Source organism: Catharus ustulatus, chromosome 3 (assembly GCF_009819885.2).
Source record: "Catharus ustulatus isolate bCatUst1 chromosome 3, bCatUst1.pri.v2, whole genome shotgun sequence".
NCBI lineage: Eukaryota > Metazoa > Chordata > Aves > Passeriformes > Turdidae > Catharus > Catharus ustulatus.
This window is the reverse complement of record NC_046223.1, coordinates 86,761,087-86,778,844: the sequence shown is the minus strand read 5'-3', so window position 1 is coordinate 86,778,844 and position 17,758 is coordinate 86,761,087.

Here is a 17,758-nt window from a genome sequence, read left to right as displayed (position 1 = left end):
TCTGGACAGGGGAGGGGCGACTTGGCTTCCTGCCAATAGGATAACAGAGGGGCATACAGGGACAGTCCATAGATTTACAGGGGTCACAGGAATTAAGGGACATACCATTCTTAATACATCTTGTTTACAGGGTTACAACACTGGAAGTCCATGTGTTTTTCCCCTCTTTCCCATGCAGAGATTGATTCCCTAAGTTATTAAAGGGTAGTTGTTTGGTACTGGTATTTTTGTATTTCTATGATATAAAAAAAGATACATTTTGCCAGTTTCCTTTGTATCCTGGACATATGTTAATTCACTTGTGTGATAGTTTTGGGAGGTTAGCTAACCATGTCTGTTTGAAGAGAGTTCAGTTCAAAAGATACGTATCTCTATGCAGATATTTATCTATACAATTTATTAAAAATCTGTAAATTTGTGCAAGATTTGCCTCCTTGTGTTCTACACATCCCTCAGATTTTCTCATGAATACTTCAGTTCTTGAAACACAAATTCTTATTCTTATTCTAGAAAAAAAAAAAGTGCTTTCCTCACCACACTGCAGCGCTCACTTTATTTCCTTCTTTCCTTCCTATGCAGTTCTTATTCTCTCTGCTGCCCATACATAGGGATAGATACCCAGAGACGTGTCTAGCATTGGAGACTTCATTAAAAAAATTTATAAATAAATACTAAATAGAGACATAAAATGTTATGGGGTCAGAAGGGCCTTAAAGACCATTAATCCCAACCTCCCCTGCTATAAGCAGAGACACCTCCCACCTGGTTTCTCAAGGCTTTATCCAGCCTGGCTTTGAACACTGCTAAGGCTGGGAATCCCACAGTTTCTCTGGGCAATCTGTTGCAGTGTCTTGCCACCCCCACAGTAAAGAATTTCTTCCTGCTCTCTAACTTAAATATCCTCTTTCAATTTATACCCATAACTCTTTGTCCTGTCATCACTGCAGTTACTGACAGAGCCTCTTTCTGTCTTCTCTGGAAGCCCCTTCAAATACTGGAAGATTGCTATGAGGTCTTCACACAATCTTCTCTTCTCCAGGTGAACAGTCCCAGCTTTCTTAGTTTGTCTTCAACACATCTGTGTGTGACAACATTTTCTATTCTGCATAACCCTTGCTGACTGTCTGGAATGTTCTCCGTCCCTTTCATGCAGTGCCCCTTCGCCCAGGGCTGTGTTGATGAGTGAATATCTATCTTTTTGGCTCCCAGCGCAAGTTTCACAGCACCAGTTACAGTCACAGAGTTAAGTCTTCCCACTCCTGTTGCTCCACAGGGTAAGGCAGCAGTCCCTGCCCCACATTAACCTCTGAGCTGTACTCACACATTGTTTGCAATGACAGGGGATGTAGTACAGGAAAAGTCCATACCTGTTAAGTATCACCTAAAGTGGACAATTTCATATGTGCACCCACGCCTTATCCTTTCTTAACTTATTAGCATAGACACAGCCCAGATGTCCTTTTCCACAAGAAAAAAACTCGTTTCCTCTTCCCATTACTCGCTGGAAATCTGTCAGTGGAAATAGACATCATGTACAAAGTTGTGATAATTGCTTTAAGAAATAGCTAAAATAAAAACAAGAACTTAAAAATGGAATTTAGAAGAGGAAAAAATCTTTTCAACAGAAGAAGATATGGACAGTGGCATAAGTGCTAAGGCTGTCAGCAGTTTCAACTCCCAGTAAAAACAGGTCCATGATCCATGAATTGTACCCAAGATGAATCAAAGTGACCCACGCAGGCAAAGGAGGGCTTTGCTTTATTTTATTGCATGTTAAACAAGGTCTCCAAATTAGTAACAAAGGATGCAAATGCCTTGGTGGAATGGCTTCAAGCATTAAAAAACAAAGCAAAGCTTGGATCCAAAAGTCTATCAGTGATTAGAATGATCAGAACACTAAAGGCAATCTTTCTGCTCCGATAAACGCGTTGTGAGGAGTTGTTTTGATTTGAAAATAGCAGCTGTTTATCAACTGAACTGCAAATGCAGACTTTCAAAATGTCAGGAGCCACATGTAGTTTTTGGAAAGATTGGTGTAGTATATATGGTGTAACAGGGAAGTTTATTTCACCACTGCCTTTCTTTGATCTTGCGAGTGCTTTCACAACCCCTTTTCTCCTTTTGTTTCTCTCAGTCATGAGGCCATAAACCCAGATTTATGATGGTATTAGTCTTTTGCCACAGAATGATTGGTATGTCCCAGATTCAGCCTTGTGGGATAAACATGAGCAACTAAGAAAAAAATTGTCTGCATTGGATATAATCCTTTTTGAAAGAATAATATTTAAAATAATATTCAAGTGGGAAAAATTCAAATCAAGCCATGTAAATATTAATTGTGGGGTGTTTGAAAATACTATTTATATTGAATGCTGTAAATTTTGTTTTGATAAGGATTATTATGCAAGATTATTGATTTTCCATTGTGTTATTTCTGAAGGATTGTATTGAGAATATAGAAAACTTCAGACTGTACTGAGAAATTTATACAAGAGGACAGCAATGAAGCCTCACTTACATCAGCTGTACTGTTATTCACGAACCTTTATGTTTGGTGATCAAGTTGTTTGTAGATACCTAAATTTGAATCCTCAAAAAAACCCAAACCAAATCAAAACAAAACCAAACAAATTTTGGAATTATAATGGAATGTTTGAAAATTTGTGTTCCCGTGAACAATATTTTCCACTTCAGATTCTTTGACATGGTAAAGTCTCAGAAATCTTTTTAGTTAATTTGGGATAGAAAGCCAATCTCTGGAATAAGGTGTAGGAATTATGCTGGATTATAGTATAGGAAACTCTGCTTTCTTTTAGTGGAGATGACAACATGCATATATAAGAATGATTAATAAGTCCATTTGAATAAACACTTTGGGTGTCTTTCAAAGTTTCTTGCAATTTCTTAGCATTACATTTATATTTACACTTAAGTCTATGAATATAGATATTTATGTTTAAGATGTTCATTTCATAATGTCTTTTTGTTTCCTGGGATGTCTGAAAAATATGTGGCTTGCACTACATTATTTGTTTTCAAAGCTGTTTTTTACTTCATTGCAGAAGATAAATTCCAGAATCAACCAATGGTGTAATAATGTTTTGTCCTTCTCTTAAATATGCTTTACTTTTGATTCATGTGCCTCCCTTCCAATATTAATGACACCAAAGGGGATTATTGATGTTTCATATTCTTTGTCTTGAATTCTTAGCAGTTACACACATATGAAAAGACTGATGGCTGTGAAGTCAGGGACAAGATTTTTATTTTTTGGAGTCATTTGCCAAAGACAGCACTCAAAAATCTGTGCTCTCCCGAATGAGAATGGTACTAGATCAGGAAATGCAATATAAGAAATGCTTTTTAAGAGAAAATAAATGGATTTAATACACTCTTTGGACTTGTACAAAGTGAGAATGAATGTAGCCACTTGTCTGGGTGCTGATAAATCCACTACTGACAATCTGCCAGATCCATCTCTGCTCTTGGACACTTGCTTTCCTGTGGTCAGACTGGAGTACACACCTGCAGTCTCTCCAAGGGGTTATCACCTGATGTCTGCTAGGGTGGCTCATAAAAGCAACTACTCCGAATTCGTAATTTCTGTCCTCTAGGAAATCCCACATTAACCAGGAGATCTGATAAAAAAGCTCTCAAACCTAAACATCTAAATATTTATTTTACACAGCATTAAGCTTATATATGAGAAATATACCATTCCAGAAGGGTGGTAGAACAATACTTTTACCAAGATGTTTTTTCTGTTTTTCATAAGTGAGATGTTACTTGCCTAGCATTATATTTTTAATAGGCAAGCATTTTCCCATTAAAAAAATATTTAATCAGTTCCACTGATGAGAAGCAGTTTCTGAGAAATATAAATCTCATAACTGTTTTTGATTGAAAATAACATTTTAAATGGTAACTAAAATAAAATTTATCAAAGGTAATTCCAAAACCACAGTGCAATAACCTTCAGGTGAATCTGAGTGCTGAATAAACAAGTGTATATCTTCCATCCTGTCATATCATATCCATCATATCATCATATCATATCATCATATCATATCATATCATATCTAAATTTTTAAAGACACACTTTGATAGGTGAGATATATATTATGCCAGCTAATTGTAACTAGGTTTCAAACTCCAAATAAAAATCTTAGCAAATAAAGAGAATAGCAAATAACCCTGATATTACTGTTCTAAAGGAAAACAATAATATGAGTATCAAATAAGACCATCTGTTTTAGCTGAAAAGTATCTAAGCTAGATGAATCTCATCAGTGGTAAAAAAGTGGAAATCTAAAGAGCAGGATTTGTAAAGGCATTAGAAATATCAGAAATGCTACCCTAAATTCTGAGTTTAGGGTAACTAATTTAACTGAAACTTCACTCTCTCAAAAAACAAAAAAAAATCCACATAAACATGCACACCAACAATCCATTCATTCCTAAAATAATTTATAATTTACAGGTGTAATTGCACAGAGAAACAAGACCATTTAGCTAATTAATAATCCAGAAGATGCTTGCAGAGTACAAAACTTGTAAATTAAAGTAGGCCTCACTACTTATATTGCAGATTTTAAGTAAGAATAATATTTCAGCCAACTTAAATATGTACCTAGATATATGGTGACAATGTCAATAGGAAATGATCACAAATAAATGAAGGAGCAGTAATATTTTTGCACAAATGCAAAACAGCATAGTTTGTTCTTTATGAAAAAAACAATTTTTGCAAGGACATTGAAATTCTGTATAAGTAGCTAAACTGAAAAAAGATTGGGTTTCAACATCTGAAGACAATCTGATTCATCCAGATGGAATTAATTTTTTAAGTATCAGGCAATGTGAAATATATATGGTCAATTGGACAGAAGAAAAGTATCCTCAGATGATAGATGAGAAAATTAAAAACAATAAAGAAACTTCAGCTAAAGTTTCTAACTAGAAAATTTCCTATGCTACCCTTTTACTAGAACTCATTTCTGTAACTAAACTTAAAAAAAAATAGTATTTGCTATTTAATTTTTTGTAGACCCAAACATATATACCTCTGTAAACTTAGGATTTCAGGAAATTCTCAGCCAATGGAATGTATTTAACAAATGATTTAACTTAAATGAAGCATCAGAAATGCCCCAAGTTCACAAAAGCCTATTCCATTGAAATGTTCACTTTAGAGCCAGAAATGCTTGACTAGAGCCTAGGCATTTCCTCTTTCATTAACATTTTCCTTTCTGTGGCATTCAGTGTAGAATTTCTAACTACTGTTCCTCTTATTTTTCTTGGCCTGCCTCTTGTATTTAATTTTCATTTGCTGCTAAATCATTCAGCTTTTTACTACTGCTGTATAAATATGTGTTCAACCTTTCTGCTTGCAGTTGTTGGAAACATATATTACTGAAATGCTATCCTCCCAAACACATCATGTTTTCCCCATATGTGCCCTTGCATCCTGCTAGCTTTAGACCTCTGTAAGGCTGAAATTTTATTCAAAGTTTGGGTTAGATTTATTCTTAGGTAAAAGAATAATTCAGGCAAACACTGTGGTTGTTTTCAAAACATCTGTTAGTGCCTTCTGTGGATCTTTCCATCAGACACAGTGCTGTCTTTGCCTGAAGAACATCAGAAGTGCATTTCTAAAAGACTAGTATGTGTTAGTGGTTTATGAATAACTTGGAGGCTTTCTGTGACAACAAGGGATTATGCTAACTTGTCTCATGGCTAATTCTTGCTTGCCAGTAGAGCAATAATGTTTGCCCATATGGGAATAATTTTTCCCTGAAACCTGTCAGCTACCAGTGCTCAGACTGAGCCTAGAATATTAGTGAGAAAGACACATGACCTTCTGTGAAGTGACAATTTGTTTCACATCTCAGACACTTAAAGGACCTGTGTATATACAAAACTTCTTTAAACATGCTATTTCTGGAGAAACAGAGTACCCTCTCCTTGTAAAACGGCAGTTCTGCTTTTAGTAGACAAAATTAATGGAGAGTTAACAAGCAAAGGCTTAGTTTTCTATTACAGAACTGGGGAAAATGTTACAGAAAAAACCCAGAAACAGACTCGTTAACAGGATGTGTTAGAACATACTTGCAACACTTCACCTGTCTCTCACTTCAGGTTTTTCCTAGCTATGACTTAGTCAGCATAGAGCAGGGATCACTCTGTTCTAGAGATATATTCATCCACACCAAATGCCCTAACCATGATAATCTGTCTCTCTCTTTTGTCTAGCAGTTATCTCATTACTCTTGAGCACACATGAAGTTTCAGTGTACCCTAGGAACTGTATTTCCCCTTTCATTATGATTTAGGGAAATGAATCGTAAAGTAATTTTGATTATTAATTCATATTATGAGAAGGAACATAAAACCTATTCAGTTTGATTATTTGACTTCCTATGATATGCAAGAAGCTATTTGGAACATTAATTTCTCATCTGTTTTACATTCTTGCTTAGGAATTCAATTGAATTAGAGTGTTAGCTGCCTCCTCCCTTCCGAAACAATGTGATGTCCACTGTGGAAACTTTTCTACTTGGCTTTGTAAGACCTTGAAAAATGTGCAGAAGGAAAAATATTAATTGTACAACTACTTGGTTACACCACAGATTGTGACACATCTTTGATTTCTCATAGCAATCCTTTAAAATAGACAAATAATGCAGATCAACTATTTAACACATTGATTACTTTGTTCAGATTCCTTCCTCCCCTCTGCCTTTTTATTGGCTGCGTTAATCCCAAATTTGCTTCCTGTTAGTTCTTGAAAGGGATATGAAAAATTTTTACCTTGGCATTAGCATGAGGAGTAGGCACTTCTAAAAGCAAGAATGATTAAGTAATGCTCATAGTCTTATGTAACAAGTAGAACATTTCACTTACAACTTCAAAGAGTAAAAAATCAAAAATTCAATAAAAAGTAGACAGGAAGGAAAAGATTACGCACCTTAGACATTATGAATGTATTTTACAGTATTTGGCACTGCAGTTTTCTTATTCCATGTCCCTGCCTATAGAATAACATACAAAGAACTGCTAATTCTTCATTAAGTTATGAAAAATACTTCCATGTATGGATGTCTCTTACCATGTCCCTTGAAAAGGGGCTTGGCCATCTATTAAGCAGAAAAATAACAAGCTTGAAAAGGTCTGCTGGTTGTTTGTACTTCATGAACACCTGAAAGATGTAATACTGGATTTGCATAATGCTTTGTGGAAAAGGCAGGTTCATGTGATCATGACAAGTATCATGAGAATGCCCTGGAATGGGGTCATATGGAGAGACAGTTTATGTAGCACCACTGTTTTCTTGCTGTGCTCATGTAAGTGAATATTTTAAAATTAATATTTATATACAGATGAGGCAGTTATTTATGTGTATTTTCTCCACTTGTGCCAGAAATCTGTGATCTCTGATTTACTCAGAAGTCCCTAATGGCTGCCCCAATCAACACATTTCTATCCATTTATCTCCTGCATTGATTATAACTACAGGTTTGTACTTGAAAATGAATAAAATTCTTTATAAACACGTGGGACGAGAGCCCAAGGTAATCCCTGTCTGACAGTCATCAGCAAAAACTGGTCATTGAGCTAGAAGTACCATCTGGACCTGGAAATGGCAGGTGAAGACCTTGGGAAAAAGGAGTATAAAAAGATGTTTTAGTTCCAGAGGAATATGTCTTCTAAGTAGGTTGTAGCCTGTAAATGGAAAGAGGAGAGCACATAACAACTCTATTAGATAGAACAATAGATATTGTTCACTAGCTCTGACTAGAAAGTCCTAGACTTGGATAGTGGTAATCTGTGAGAGATTACTTGTAAGCAGCAAGTTTTATGAACGACTATAGACTGTAACTACAAGGCATTACATCTGATCACATAATTTCTTAGCTTAAAAAGAGCTACCGATTGATTTTATTTTTTCATTTTATGTAGCTAATCCCTCCAAAACTTGACAAGGTTGAACAGAAAGATAAGAATGTTGAAAACATGACTTATTGCACTAAAGTTAGGATACCTAGGAATCATAAACACTTCACTAAAAAAAAGTTAGGATGATGAAAGTTACCTAAATTTCTGTAACAGTATCTCCAGATGTGCACCAAAGCCTTACAATTTCTTTAAGACACAATTTAATGTAGGTTGAATCCTGTGATGTAGAAAATAAATTTGTATTTTTAAATTCAGCTTTGATGTCTTGGGTTACATTGATTCAATTTTTTCCAATACACAGAATTATTCAATTTGCCAACTTCAGATCATTGGCAAGTGGTCTCCAGAAGATCATGCTTTAGTTATAGAGGTATGAAATGTGACTTTGGTTGCCTTGATTTAGGCATACAGCATGCTGCTCTCACCTTCATATATCACAGAATCTCAGAATATCCTGAGCTGGAAGGGACTTACAAAGATCATCAAAGACCAGCTCCTGGCCCTGTACAAGAGCATTCCCAAGAGTCCCACCACATGCTCAAATGGCTTTTTTACAAATCCTTCAAATGGCTTTTTGAACTCACTCAGGCTGGTGCTGTGACAGCTTCCCTTAGGAGCTGTTCCAGTGCCCAACACCCTCTGTGTGAAGAACCTTTTTCTAATATCCAACCTAAACCTCCCCTGACACAACTTTGGGCTATTCTCTTGAGTCCTGTCACTGCCAGCCCAGAGCAGAGATCAGAGCCTGCCCCTCCTGTTCCCCTCACAAGGAAGTTGTAACTGCACTGAGCTCTCCCCTCAGTCTCCTCCAGGCTGAACAGACCCAGTGCCCTCAGCTGCTCCTCACACGGCTTCCCCTCAAGGCCCTTCCCCATCTTTGTGCCCTCCTTTGGACACTCTCTAATAGTTCAATGTCTGTCTCACATTGTGGTGCCCAGAGCTGCCCCCAGCACTGGAGGTGAGGCTGCCCCAGCTCAGAGCAGAGCAGGACAATCCCTCCCTTGCCTGGCTGGCCATGCTGTGCCTGATGCCCCCAGGACAGGGTTGGCTCTCCTGGCTCCAGGGCACTGCTGGCTCATGTTCAACTTGCCATCAACCAGGACCCTCAGGTCCCTTTCCATGGCACTGCTTTCCAGCATCCCATTCCCCAGTCTGTTCATACATTCAGGGTTGGCCTGTTCCAGGTGCAGAATCCAGCACTTTCCCTTGTTGAACTTCATGTGGTTGGTGATTGCCCAGCCCTCTGATTTGTCAAGGTCTCTCTGCAGGGTCTCCCTGCCTTCAAGGGAGTCAAAGTTCCTCCCAGTTTTGTATCTGTGAACTTGGTTAGTGTCCATTCCAGTCTTGCCTCCAAGTCACTTATGAAGATGTTGAATAGCACACGAACAGGACAGAGCCCTGTGGAACCCCACCACTGACAGGTGCCCAGTCTATTATCCATTCATTGTAACCCTTTTTGCCCAGCGCGTGAGCCAGCTGCTCACCCGTCCCATGATGGGTGTTGGACATTTCATCCAGAAAGATACTGCGAGCGACAGTATTGAAAGCTTTACCGAAATCCAAAAAAGATTACGTCAACTGACTTCCCTTCATCAGCTGGTGGGTTGATTTGTCATAAAAGAAATTGTGCATTCACTTTAATGCTTCTACCCTCCTGCAGTAAGGACATGTATTTGCTTTGCTCAGGACAACTGCACTGTATATTCTGGAGCTTGGGTTGGTCCACATGTCAGCTGCCACTGGTCTTCCTGGGCTCAGCCTGTTTGTGACTTGGATCTCTCCAGCTCCTATGATACAGTTTACAAATATATTTCCAACACAGCATTACAGAAGCAGAAAAGCTGTGACTAAATATATATTTTCAGTGTCAGAAGAGTAAAGAAATAGGCTAAAAATATTATGCAGTATTATGCATATTTTTCATAATGATTACTTGAAACCCATTCCCAGAAAATTGACGTGAAACAACCTAGTGTTTACTTGTATCTACTGTCAAAGTCATTATTAGGACAGTCAATATTATGTCATCACAGAGTCATATTATGCCAACATGTAACATAAACTATAGAAATAACTGGGTGCCGTCCCTCCAACTTATGTATTTAGAATCACCTTACTTGTTGTGGGGTAGTACTAGATATAACCTGTACTCCCCAAACTTATTTTTGAGGGGTTTTGTTTGTTTTAATAAGGAAGATCAATAGAAATTTTTAGATAACTCAACAATTTTTAAATTATTATCAGTGTTCAGTATTTTCTTACATCTTTCATTTTTAAAATATGACTTTCATTCAGGCTACTCTCTTTATAGGGTCCCCTGCAAAATTTTTTTGTAGTTCCTGTTATGAGGAGAGGCAAAACCAAGAAATATCAGGCTAGATCAATTATTAAAGAGAGAGACTGATCCCATAAATCATTACTCATAAAAATACAAATAATTACTCCAATTTTGCACCTTTATATCACTAAAGATGACATAAGGGTAAAGGGTTGAAATGTTATGAAAAGATCTAGAAATATATTTGAGACTTAAATACCCTTAGAGAATAATTTGCCCTTAATTATAATTGATCAAGGCCTCTGACCTGTAGATAAACAGAAACACACCGAGAAGGAAAGAATGGCTGCTGTGATAGCATTCCTTCCCAAGCAGAAGGTTCACGTTTCAAGAATACCTTTGCAGATGAAGAGCTGGACAGAAATAAAAAATTCTGTTTGAAACAACGGTTGAGGTCTTAAATCTTGTTTGTCTTCTTAGAACAAAACCAAAAACTTTCAAATATTTTCAGGAAAGGAAATTGTGGTGAAACATCTGTTTTCTGATCAGAAAGGTCAGCTTTTGAGTTCATGTCTTTTGCCACTGGAAACAATCCAAGAATCTATCCTGGACACTTGAAATTTCCCATTGTAAATGTTGTCAAAATCAATATTTCTCTAAAAGGCATCCTGCTGGCTTTGATGCAGCTGCTTGTTTTGGCCAAAACCAAAGAAACAAGTTGTCAGACCTGTGGATTAGTTGGAAAAATACTAGGTGGAAAAGATGGGAGTGGGACAGTAACTTTGATATTAGCAGTGTGGCTTAACTATTCCTCACAAGAAAGTGTGTAAGTGATTATCCAGGGTCAAATTCCATAATCACAGCAGATTGCTTCCTACTGCATGCAACTCTTCATACTGCTTCTAATGAATAATAATTCCCTTTTAAGCTTTATAAAATACACATACTGACACTTGGTAATTCATGTTTATTGTTGTAATTGGGTAATACAAACAACAGAGACTCTAATACATTTGAAGTTATTAGCAAGCATGAAGGCAAATAGTTAGACCTGAGTATGCTCTTTTTATTTCTTTGGAATCAATGCACTATGAAATTTTACTGAAAAAAAGAAGAAAACTATAGGGGGCTCAGTGAGGCAACACATTCTTGAATTTTACTGAAGCCTTACATTGTCCTTAGCTTCTCAGACAGTAAGTTTCAGTTACCACCATATTATCCCAAATAACTACTATGAACAGATTTTGTTGAAGGCTTATATAACATTTATAGTTCTAAGCAAACCAGTGTTCCCAACAGAATTTCTCAGTTTTTCCACATTTAAAATTCCTTTGTGCTTCAATAAATATTGAGTCAGCTCTACTTTAGGCTAAGAGATTTTATGAGAAACCATATGCATTGAGCTAACAAAATCTCAGCACTTGATTAGAGGCAGAGATCAAGTTTATGTTTCAATTTATTCTGATAAATGTTAATGCTGTGCATTGTAGCCCTTACTAGTTCCTCATATGAGCATATTGCCCCTCGTTCTAAAATACTGTAATTGATACCATCTCACTTGAATCAAGAATATCGGAGTTTTTTGCAGTACCAAGCACCGTGCTTTCTGTACATGCCATTCTGAATATTCTAATATTGTGCAATGTTTTTCAGAGGACTCCGTTTCTCAGTGTCCCTGCTGATGTGTGCAATAAGGCTGAACAGGTTGGGAAGACACCATGTTTCAGCTGGCTTTGGGAAATGAGATACAGCTGTTCCCAAATTTTATGAGTTTCTGAGTTATGCAAACAATTTGTCATGACACACATAACTTCATGATTTGCTTTTTGTTTGACCCTGCTGAAGCTGAAATAAAATTGTTGGGGAGCTGGATGATTTTGGCAGGAAGAAGAGTGACTCTTGAGATAAAGCAACTATCAGCAGGAGCACATCAAAACCAAATGCCAGGCAGAAGACAGGAGCTAATCCATAGGTAAAGGCCTGCTCAAGAGCAATTGCAGAGCTCAGTCTTCCTCCAGAAGTCTCCTGTTTTGTTCAAGACTTCTTCCCATGATCTGAGAGGAGGCAAACCAAGAGGAAATGGGATGATGTTAAATCCTAATATCATGGATGTGTTTCTAGTGTCTTGCTTTACATAAGTTTCCCTAAGAAAAAATTCTGGGGGTCCTTACAAAAGCTGAAGTTTTAAAATAAATTCAAATATGTATAAATAGAGACACTGGACTTCTCTGTGTGTCTCTGTCCTCTTAATAGGTGCTGGGGAAACTGTGCTTGTGGTGGCCTGTAGAGTACTATGACATTTTGTTTGTGCTTTGTAAATGCACTGCTGTTCTGGCATTGTATTAATTTTCTTCAAACCTCCGTGGAGCCTCCTTCTCCTGCAGTCTCTGATAGGCATTCTGCTGGAACAATGCCTATGGCGCTATAAAGGGTAAAGAGATGCAGACTTGCTCTTTCTGTAGAAAGAAGGAACCCAATGGAGTTTATCACAGACAGTGAACAACAGAAACATATCTAACTTTTCCACTTCTCTTATATTTTCAAAGTACACAACTTTTTGCATTGAAGCCATTTAAATTCTAGTTAAAGGAATTCCCCTTAGCTCAGCTTGACCTAAGAGATGCTTGTTACTCTTCTTTCACATTATTTTCCATTTCCCAACTCTTCTATTTGAAACACCAAGAGGATCTTCTGGTTGTTAGGTTGCAGGGGGTAAAGAGGAGGAAAATGAGGCCGAGGTAAAGGAGGAGAGGCAGCCACTTGACTTTGTGGGATAGGGGTGATTTTGATCCAGCAGCTGGTGGAAACTCTTAGCTTCTGAGCCGGTCTCTGGCTGCTGAGACAGCCTCACGTGCATTTTTTTTACTGTACACATGGCTTGCCAAGGACATGTGGCTTTACTTCTAAGGCACATTTTCGTTCTTTCAGCTTATGTTAAATGCTACCAATGAAAAGGGAAGCAAATAGAACGCTTCATTAACTCTTTAAGGAGAAAATTATATCTACAGAAAACCCACATGGATTTTATTTTTTATTTGTTTGTATTATAATGTAAGAAACCATTCATTAGTTTATTTTTAACGCATTTCTAAAACAACCAAGCAGTGGTTTGTCTTTGGAAAGATCTGATAAACAATTAGGGAAAAATTCAATATGTTAATATATTCAAAATATAAATATACTATATAATAGATAGTATAATATATAATATATACCATATACTATATAATGTACAATATATCATATATCATCATCATCATATATAGCATATAATATATATTATATAGTATATATTATATACTAGATAATATGTAATATATATAATATTTTAACGTGTGTATAAATATATATATATATATATATAAGGAATGTTGATCAAAATTCTTTCATCAATACTGAGATTAAAGAGGAGGAAGATTCTGTGCTCCTGACACTCATCTTTATTTGCACAAAGGCTTCTGTACTGACGTTCAGTATTGAGTTTGTGAGGACTTTATCACCTAGATAGAGGGACAATTAAAAGAAAAGAGAAATATTTGCTGAAAAGAACATATTTACAATGTAATATGAGAGGCAGCCTCAATTCTTTCACATAAGAAAATACCACAGGAAAGTTAAGGTCACAGATGAAACCACAGGTATGTGTTTGTGGTGTGTTCTAGGCAGATATGAGTGGTTCAGGAGAACAGCAGCCAGGCATCATGTAAGAATACCAGCTCAGCCCAAATCCAAGGTAATGCACTCTGCTTGACAGCAATGGCCTGACTGGAGTTTCAGAGTTACCAGTCCACAGTGGCTCCATGTGCAAATGATTTGCCATCTATCAAAGTGACCTTGTAGAACAGCAGATTGATGTACTCTTACTGCAGGACACTGTGAACTGAACTAACTGAGATTCTGAACCTATAACCCATATTCTGCCATCAGCTGGACACTTAGAACTTCCTTTCAGAACTAAAAGACTGCTGAGCTCTGCTTCTGCATGATGAGTATTTGCATAAAATGCTGGGTTTCAGTGGACTGTCAAAAGAGAAGTCCTTCTCATCTTTACCTACCCTTTAAAATATTCTCCTACTTTCTACTGAGTTCCTATTAAAGTTTCAGCCTAAATTTTCATCTATTTCAAATTCACTGATTTTTACTTTTGGAAAATAGCTGTTTGAGAACCTCGGTTGTGCTTTCATTAAAAAAAAAAAATCTTACCATTATTCTCTATGTGCCTTTATTCTCTGTCTTTCTGTCTGGCTGCAGAAGACAGAAAAGTCTCTGCAGGTATGTAGAACTTCATGCATATGTCTGAGGATAGCTGGCATTCCTACATACCACTATCTTAAAAATAAATACCAGACACTGCTACAGGATTTTCCTGACAATATATTGCTGCAGTTGCCCCTCAACTATCTTATTTAACATATAGTTTACCAACACATAGAAACTGTTTCTTGGAAACAGTTTGTATTCTTGTCTTTGCCCTAATTTTAAATCCCATTTAGTGGTTGCTATATCACTAGCAAAAATATGTTTCTAATACTGTACTATCATTTTCAGTACAGAACCTCTTTCAGAATTATTGCTCTGGGCTTCTGTTGATTTCCATAGTTGTAATTAGGTTGTTTTGTCTTTCCTTACCAACTGATAACTGCCATTAAATATGGCATTTCTACTTGAAAACGGAAGTTGGTCTCTTTGTGACACTGTCCTCTTTATTGCTTAAACAATGAGGCTAAGGAATAATTTAAGCCCCAGGCAGCATGGTTATTATCTACACAGTGCTTCACTTTAAAAAGTCTCATTCTCCACTGTTCACTGTTTGTTTCCATGCCAACTGTGTGCATTATTGACAGGAACCTGCATTTCCCTATGAACAGCATATTTTATTTAACCACTCTGCAGCTTCCTCTATTTAACATTGCCCTTTATGCAATGCCATTTGGTTTTAACTGGCATATTTTAAATCCTATCCAAACTACCTTTTCCTCTCTCAGCTTGAAAAATGAAATATGCCACGGCCCAATAAATTGTTCCATGCAGCTGGGCTCAGATCTGCTTAAAAACCACCATGTGTTTGTCGGTATCTTCATCTGCATGGTGAGTTGAACCCTCACAATACAGTCTCTGTGGCTGGTGCCAGTGTCTCAGGCAGGGAACAAGACAGTCAAAAAGGAATAAAAGAGTCTCTTTAATATCAAATTATAAATACTTTTACCGATGTGGTAGGGCAGGACTTGGGCTGACACAGGACCTGACCCAAACCTCCCCCTCCAAGCTGACTGTGGCTGCCACTGCCATGAGGCAGAGAGAAGCAAGGGACAAGCCTGTTCTCTCAGGTTTGGCAGGACCCTGGCATGGCAGGTATCTCTCCCACAACCAATTCCCTGCTTTGGGGGTTGGCACAGTCTGAAGCTGTTCCCAACAGGCAGTTTTGGCACTGTCACGTGTTTTGGAATCTAAGTGTTTGACCATGTAGATGTGGCCAACCCCCGCCCTTTGGCCAAAGGACGGACTCTGGAACTTCTTAGGCTTGTTTTTATCTTCTTTTTGTTGTGTTTTTTTCCCCTAATCTGCTTTTCAGCACTTAGGTGAAGAAGGAAATGCAAATCAGCTTTCTGTTAATTTTCAGTCCTGTTCTTTTGTCACCAAGCTATTTGTCTTTTACTTAGATAAAATGATTAATGTGGCCTCCGCATATGTTGTATACATATACGATTTTATGAAATATTTGTAGATGATTTGCTTTCAATGCCTTTGAGGGTGCAAATCTGCTGGATTATTAGAAAGTAATGAATTTTGCAGCTGAAATATTTATTTACAGCATAACAAACACTGAAGTATAGCTGTGACATGAGTACTTGGAACAAATGACCCATTAGTCAAGAAAGAAACCTGACCTTCTCTGTTTGCATGGTACTCCTGTCCCCAAAGCTCCTTTATTTCCATTTACAAGTCCCAGTTGCTGACATTTTAGCCTAAAAATTGTAGCTATAATTATAGAGAAAAGTAGATGGACTGTAAAAAAAAGCACTTAATCCAACATAATTCTTCTTCTTAATAACTGTACTTAAGAAGTTGATGGTTGAACGGCATTCCTATTGCACATGCAGTCATAGTAAATGATAGCTTAAAATGGAGACAGCTATGGGGTGCATTAGTAGTAGATGCTCCATTACTGAAAAAGATACTTATCATGTTAGATGGTAATCCATAGAAAAAAATGGGCAACAATATGGGATTTATACAAGATAGATACTTCCCAGGCAGCTACTTCACCATATTTCTGCCCTTAGAATATAAGAAACCTGAACAGAAAATGAGAGCAAGAGGAACGGTTATTTTGCTTCAAGCTTCCGTTTGGACAGGACCCCTCCATATTACTTTGTTTATTTCTATTCCTTTTGTCTACCTCTTCTCACTTTTTGTAAAACTAGTAGTCTTTTGGGTTAGAAATTTTCATTAACAGGGAGACAAGGGGAGTTTCTGTGTGGTGAGAACCTTGGAAAAAATGGTCATTTACACACTGTTTGGTGCTAAAGACCATCTCTATGAACTAAGAGAATAAAAGAGTTTATTCATATATATGAATGAATGAATGGATGAATGAATGAAAGAAGACAAGGGAAATAAAAATAAACAAAAAAAAAGAATTTTCAAAAATATAATGACAAGATATAATTACATCATTCATCCTTTCATCAATGCAATTTCCTTATGGGTATTCTTCCTCTGTACTAAGGAAGAACTTATAAGACTATAAAAAAACCTTTTAATGCATCAGAATACACAATATATTTTGTCTGTAAACTCAACTTAGCCTAGATTTTTTTTTTCAGTTCCATACAGTACCTTTATTTAAACTCAAAACTTTACTCAAAGCAAAAATAATCACATTTAAGAGGAGCTATACAAAATATATCTGCACATTACTGAAATATGGATTCTTTTAAGTTACCTAGCTTGATTACATTGGAGATGAGTTATAACAGCATTCTTTCAAGGCTTCTAAAACTAAAGTGAAATCTGACAAAGACTTACTCTGAGACAGAGTTGGACAGCCAAATCTGTAAATCTGTAGCCTATCCTTGACAGAAATTTCTTGATTCTGTGGCTGATAAATTCCTTCCTTCCTTCCTTCCTTCCTTCCTTCCTTCCTTCCTTCCTTCCTTCCTTCCTTCCTTCCTTCCTTCCTTCCTTCCTTCCTTCCTTCCTTCCTTCCTTCCTTCCTTCCTTCCTTCCTTCCTTCCTTCCTTCCTTCCTTCCTTCCTTCCTTCCTTCCTTCCTTCCTTCCTTCCTTCCTTCCTTCCCTCCTCTCTTTCCCCCCCTTTACTCCTTCTTCCTTCTTCCTTCCCTTCCCTTCCCTTCCCTTCCCTTCCCTTCCCTTCCCTTCCCTTCCCTTCCCTTCCCTTCCCTTCCCTTCCCTTCCCTTCCCTTCCCTTCCCTTCCCTTCCCTTCCCTTCCCTTCCCTTCCCTTCCCTTCCCTTCCCTTCCCTTCCCTTCCCTTCCCTTCCCTTCCCTTCCCTTCCCTTCCCT